At 59.8% G+C, this 6,859-nt stretch overlaps 2 non-coding genes across 2 annotated transcripts in view; both read right to left on the reverse strand.

The window, feature by feature from the left end:
* LOC145654828 (5.8S ribosomal RNA) overlaps positions 1-125 on the reverse strand; it is a 154-nt gene extending 29 nt beyond the window's left edge. Inside the window, exon 1 of the ribosomal RNA XR_014121016.1 lies at positions 1-125. This exon is cut by the window's left edge and continues 29 nt beyond it. This is a non-coding gene — a ribosomal RNA (5.8S ribosomal RNA).
* An 882-nt stretch (positions 126-1,007) lies between these two features.
* LOC145654818 (18S ribosomal RNA) lies at positions 1,008-2,846 on the reverse strand. Its single transcript, XR_014121006.1, has one exon. It is a non-coding gene; the product is annotated as an 18S ribosomal RNA (ribosomal RNA).
* Positions 2,847-6,859: the final 4,013 nt, after the last annotated feature.

Below are 6,859 nucleotides of genomic sequence, written 5' to 3' on the forward strand. Positions count from 1 at the left end.
GGACCCGGGGCCGCAATGTGCGTTCGAAATGTCGATGATCAATGTGTCCTGCAATTCACATTAGTTCTCGCAGCTGGCTGCGTTCTTCATCGACGCACGAGCCAAGTGATCCACCGCTAAGAGTTGTACTCTTTTATTTCAGGCTCAGTTTAGGTCTTTCACCACGACTACAAAGACAGGTTTAAAAGGTTTCACCAACCGGTCAGGCGCCCCCGTCTGCGAGTGTTGAAACGGGCGCGGGGTTGCGCTTTGCCCACACGCCCCACGTGGCAGACGAGTCAGTCTTTGAACCGCGGCCCTCCGCGCCCGCCCCGTCCGACCCCTCGAAAGGGGTGGAACTCACGTAGCGTGGGCCAAGCCCTAGGTACCTGCCGGGGGTCCCCCTGAGACTCCTTTCTGAGAGAGAGAAGCAGGGGAACCGGCTGCGCCACCCACCACCACCACGCCCCAGGACGCCGGTGGGCGGACGAACACAGGAAGGGCCATGGCCTGCCCCACGAGGAGCAGCGCTCGCAACCCCCCCCGGAAAGTCCGCTCGTCAGCGAGCAAGGGGACGGGGATGAATGACAAGGACAACAAAATAGGAAAACCCCTCGCGGTGGACGGAGGCAGCGGCCGTGCGAGCGAGAGGGAGGGCGCGGGACAGACCCGTACGACCCGCTCGACTCGCAGGCGCTTCTCCTGCCGGCAAGGTGAGGGGAAACCGGCCTTCGCCCGACGAGCGGGGACGCCGAGTTTTTTGAACGACGCGTCTCTCGCGCTGGAACCCAGAGAATACCGGGGCCTGCGGGGGGGGGGTGCTGAAGGACGACGCGGAGGAAGAGGCGGAGGACGAGGAAGGGGTGGGAGGGACTAGGCTCCTCCTTTATGCCTTCTGTCCAGCCTGACCTGCAAGCGACCACGTGTAACAGCAACCCCGAAGACCCTTTCGACCCTGGGCCCCGACGCGGGGGGACGGCGAAGTCGAGGGGGTCGGGAGAGGAGGCACGCCGGACAGCGTTACCCGTTAATGATCCTTTCGCAGGTTCACCTACGAAAACCTTGTTACGACTTTTACTTCCTCTAGATAGTCAAGTTTGATCGACTTCTCGGCGCTCCGCCAAGGCCCGCGAGGAGCCCCGGCGGGGCCGATCCGAGGACCTCACTAAACCATCCGATCGGTAGTAGCGACGGGCGGTGTGTACAAAGGGCAGGGACTTAATCAACGCGAGCTTATGACCCGCGCTTACTGGGAATTCCTCGTTCATGGGGAATAATTGCAATCCCCAGTCCCCATCACGAATGGGGTTCAGCGGATTACCCGCACCTCTCGGTGTAGGGTAGGCACACGCTGATCCAACCATTGTGGCGCGCGTGCAGCCCCGGACATCTAAGGGCATCACAGACCTGTTATTGCTCCATCTCGCGTGGCTGAACGCCACTTGTCCCTCTAAGAAGTTTGACGCCGACCGCGGAGGGCCGCGTAACTATTTAGCATGCCGGAGTCTCGTTCGTTATCGGAATTAACCAGACAAATCGCTCCACCAACTAAGAACGGCCATGCACCACCACCCACAGAATCGAGAAAGAGCTATCAATCTGTCAATCCTTTCCGTGTCCGGGCCGGGTGAGGTTTCCCGTGTTGAGTCAAATTAAGCCGCAGGCTCCACTCCTGGTGGTGCCCTTCCGTCAATTCCTTTAAGTTTCAGCTTTGCAACCATACTCCCCCCGGAACCCACAGACTCGTGGTTTCCCTCACGCTGCCCGGCGGGTCATGGGAATAACGCCGCCGGATCGCGGGTCGGCATAGTTTACGGTCGGAACTACGACGGTATCTGATCGTCTTCGAACCTCCGACTTTCGTTCTTGATTAATGAAAACATTCTTGGCAAATGCTTTCGCTTTCGTCCGTCTTGCGCCGGTCCAAGAATTTCACCTCTAGCGGCGCAATACGAATGCCCCCGGCCGTCCCTCTTAATCATGGCCCTGGTTCAGGAAACCCACAAAATAGAACCGGAGTCCTATTCCATTATTCCTAGCTCAGGTATTCAGGCGAGAAGCGGGCCCGCTTTGAACACTCTAATTTTTTCAAAGTAAACGCTCCGAGCCCCGTCCGGACACCCAGCCAAGGGCATCCGGGGGGCACCGGGAGACAGGGTCTGAGACAGGCGGTGGCACGCCTCGCGGCGGACCGCCAGCCCACTCCCGACATCCAACTACGAGCTTTTTAACTGCAGCAACTTTAATATACGCTATTGGAGCTGGAATTACCGCGGCTGCTGGCACCAGACTTGCCCTCCAATGGGTCCTCACCCATGGGTTTAGGATACGCTCATTCCGATTACAGGGCCTCGAAAGAGACCTGTATCGTTATTTTTCGTCACTACCTCCCCGTGTCGGGAATGGGTAATTTGCGCGCCTGCTGCCTTCCTTGGATGTGGTAGCCGTTTCTCAGGCTCCCTCTCCGGAATCGAACCCTGATTCCCCGTTACCCGTGGTCACCATGGTAGCCGACTATGGTACCATCGAAAGTTGATAGGGCAGACATTCGAATGAGACGTCGCCGCCGCGGAGGGCGCGCGATCGGCCCGAGGTTATCTAGAGTCACCAAAGCGGCCGGGGGGCCCGAGCCCCCCGGATGGGTTTTGGGTCTGATAAATGCACGCATCCCCCGAAGGGTCAGCGCTCGTTTGCATGTATTAGCTCTAGAATTACCACAGTTATCCGAGTAACGTGTGGAGCGATCAAAGGAACCATAACTGATTTAATGAGCCATTCGCAGTTTCACTGTACCGGCCGTGTGCACTTAGACCTGCATGGCTTAATCTTTGAGACAAGCATATGTTACTGGCAGGATCAACCAGGTAGTTTGCACCGTGGTCTGGGATGAACCACGAGTGACATCCGCCTCCCCTTCCGGGGGCTAGGAAGCAGCGGGTTGTAAGTGCGTGCGCCGTCAGGTCCAGACGCCATACAGGGCTACCCAGGACAGCTTCCGCGGCCAGTGTAAACGTGCTCGCGCACCGCCCTCTGGCCTTCGGACGCCGACCTCTCACCTTGATGCAAAGCTGTCCCATCCGGTCATGCCCGCACCGTACCCCGTCCACCTCCTCCGGAGGTGCGGACGGCCGACTCCAGGTGCTTTCGGCGTTCCCTCTCTTCACGCCGTTTTGATTTTCGTGGGCCGCTGGTGGGGGGACAAGGGAAAGACCTCGTCGAATTCCCTCCCCCCTAGCCTCGCTCAACCTACGTTTCGTGATGTAACCAAGAAGAGTGATTCGTGGGCCCAGGTAGGTTTGAAGAGGAGGCCAACAAAGCAGGGCACTCCCTTCCTCCCAAACCACAGACACCAGTATAGGACAACTGAGTAGACAGACTGGCCGTCTGAGTCTCCCCCAGAGAGTTCTGGGATGGGTTACAAATAACCCCCACCCCCCATCAGAGGCTTGACCCGCTAGAACCAGGGAGGATCTGTCAAAACCGCTCTCCACATCAGAAGTTCTGGATCAGCCGGGGCTGGTCGGCAGACGTCCACCTAAGGCCGTGGCCTAACCCCGTGTGGGGGGATAGCGCTCGCACCCGTACACGTGGACACCCGCTCGTCAAATGGCTGGCTCCTCACTTACCGTAGGGGGAATGGTTTGCCTACCCCTGGCGGGTCTGGTACTCCACTCTACCAAACAAGGAAGCAACACACCAATAGACCCCTGCAACACCGGGCAGCTTTGGGCAGTGTCACTACACTCCTCCTTGTTCTTCACGTTCCTTCCGTGGTGATTTTTTTTTTTTTTTCGTGGCCATTGCCGTGCATGGCTTCCCCATCGCTTTGCATGCTCTCCATTGCCTCGTGCTGCTTCACCATTGGTCTCACCTGGAGACCGAAGCCGCTCTCCCAGTAACCCGATGGTACCTGGCCAGAAAACCCCGTGCCCGATTTCATCTAGGACAAGGGCCAAACCACAGACCGTGCCCGTCCAGGGTCAACCCCTGGTCGGACAGGCCTGGTGGGTCGATACCATGGATGTGGCAGGCCGACGAGAATCCACTGGTACATTTACAAACACGCCCACCCTGGTGGCATGGCTGTACGACCCATCGTCGAAGCACGCTGCGGCGGACTGAGCCATTGGATCCAGTTGCCTGGGCGTACACTCAGCCCAACAGACGCACTCGGGTCGGGGAGAGCAAAGCAGACTGTGTGCCTGGATGTGCCCACTTCCATAGGGGAATCGGCATGATGGTTCACTTAACCCGAGGAGGGCTCCCCTCGCGGGATAAGCACCCCCCTCGGGGGATGGGGGGGGGGGGGGGGCATCCAGAGCACACCACTTTCCGGTAGGGGACAGGCGTTTGATCATGTGTCCGAGGGAGAGCTCCCCTTGCCGGCCGAACACCCCTCGGACTCCCCTTGGGCTTCCAGAGAACGCCACTGGATGAATTTAGTGCTTGGACCCCATTGATTCTCTTTGCTCTCCCATATACCCGACGGGACCTATTTGCAAAACCCCGTGCCAACCAGACCTCCAGGAAGGGGGCTGGCGGCTAACCATGCCCAGCAGGGTGCACCCTGGTCGGACACTTTGGGAGGGTCGAGAGCCTGGAAGTGCCACCCGGGGGAGTAATTCTGATTTCCGTTTTAATGCACTCAGGGACAGCCCGAGGACCTCTGTAGTGCACCTGAGGCGGACTGAGCCGTCGGGTCCAGGGGTCTGGAGTTCGGAACCTCCAGGGTTCACCTGGCTGTTCTCTTAGCCCGGCAGGGTGCACCCTGGTCGGACACTTTGGGAGGGTCGAGAGCCTGGATGTGCCACCCCGACGAGTAATGAGTTTTCCCTTCGTATCTCTTCCGGACCAGGTCCGATTCGCACGAAACTCGCTGGGCATGGCCAGGAGCGCCCCCTGCTGCCCACGCCACCGTCCCCGCGCTTCTACTCCCGAGGGCCGAGGAGACAGCGAAGCGTGGGTCGGGTCGCCTGCTTCCAGGGTCTCCCTGGTACTCTCCAGTCTCCCGAGTCCATCGGGTCCGACCTCGTATTTTTAGCCCAGACGGGGAATGAGAAAGGGGCCCCCGACCGCCCGAGGGCGGGCGCTCGCTTCTCAGCCTAGGAACGTCCGATTCCCACGAAACTTTTACGCCAGACGTTCCTGGCAGCGAGCGCGTTCAAAGGTGACCCGCGCTGCTTCTCTCCTCCCAAGGGCCGAAGAGATATTCGTCTTCAAACCCGACCGGCCCTGTGTTTGCCGCCCCGGCGGTTTTAAAAAATCATAGCGTAAAAACGGTGGGTGCGCTTCGCCTGCCGCTTGGACAGCGTTAAACGGCAGCCCCGGCTCTTTCCAAAGGGCCCTCAACCGACTTTCTGCTCCCAAGGAGCCCAGAGATATGAAACCGAAAAATCAAAACCCCGTGCCAACCAGACCTCCAGGAAGGGGGCTGGCGGCTAACCATGCCCGGCAGGGTGCACCCTGGTCGGACGCTTTGGGAGGGTCGAGAGCCTGGATGTGCCACCCCGACGAGTAATGAGTTTTCCCTTCGTATCTCTTCCGGACCAGGTCCGATTCGCACGAAACTCGCTGGGCATGGCCAGGAGCGCCCCCTGCTGCCCACGCCACCGTCCCCGCGCTTCTACTCCCGAGGGCCGAGGAGACAGCGAAGCGTGGGTCGGGTCGCCTGCTTCCAGGGTCTCCCTGGTACTCTCCAGTCTCCCGAGTCCATCGGGTCCGACCTCGTATTTTTAGCCCAGACGGGGAATGAGAAAGGGGCCCCCGACCGCCCGAGGGCGGGCGCTCGCTTCTCAGCCTAGGAACGTCCGATTCCCACGAAACTTTTACGCCAGACGTTCCTGGCAGCGAGCGCGTTCAAAGGTGACCCGCGCTGCTTTCTCTCCTCCCAAGGGCCGAAGAGATATTCGTCTTCAAACCCGACCGGCCCTGTGTTTGCCGCCCCGGCGGTTTTAAAAAAATCATAGCGTAAAAACGGTGGGTGCGCTTCGCCTGCCGCTTGGACAGCGTTAAACGGCAGCCCCGGCTCTTTCCAAAGGGCCCTCAACCGACTTTCTGCTCCCAAGGAGCCCAGAGATATGAAACCGAAAAATCAAAACCCCGTGCCAACCAGACCTCCAGGAAGGGGGCTGGCGGCTAACCATGCCCGGCAGGGTGCACCCTGGTCGGACGCTTTGGGAGGGTCGAGAGCCTGGATGTGCCACCCCGACGAGTAATGAGTTTTCCCTTCGTATCTCTTCCGGACCAGGTCCGATTCGCACGAAACTCGCTGGGCATGGCCAGGAGCGCCCCCTGCTGCCCACGCCACCGTCCCCGCGCTTCTACTCCCGAGGGCCGAGGAGACAGCGAAGCGTGGGTCGGGTCGCCTGCTTCCAGGGTCTCCCTGGTACTCTCCAGTCTCCCGAGTCCATCGGGTCCGACCTCGTATTTTTAGCCCAGACGGGGAATGAGAAAGGGGCCCCCGACCGCCCGAGGGCGGGCGCTCGCTTCTCAGCCTAGGAACGTCCGATTCCCACGAAACTTTTACGCCAGACGTTCCTGGCAGCGAGCGCGTTCAAAGGTGACCCGCGCTGCTTCTCTCCTCCCAAGGGCCGAAGAGATATTCGTCTTCAAACCCGACCGGCCCTGTGTTTGCCGCCCCGGCGGTTTTAAAAAATCATAGCGTAAAAACGGTGGGTGCGCTTCGCCTGCCGCTTGGACAGCGTTAAACGGCAGCCCCGGCTCTTTCCAAAGGGCCCTCAACCGACTTTCTGCTCCCAAGGAGCCCAGAGATATGAAACCGATAAATCAAAACCCCGTGCCAACCAGACCTCCAGGAAGGGGGCTGGCGGCTAACCATGCCCGGCAGGGTGCACCCTGGTCGGACGCTTTGGGAGGGTCG

This window comes from Electrophorus electricus, unplaced genomic scaffold, assembly GCF_041902795.1.
Source record: "Electrophorus electricus isolate QZ-2024a unplaced genomic scaffold, ASM4190279v1 Scaffold161, whole genome shotgun sequence".
NCBI lineage: Eukaryota > Metazoa > Chordata > Actinopteri > Gymnotiformes > Gymnotidae > Electrophorus > Electrophorus electricus.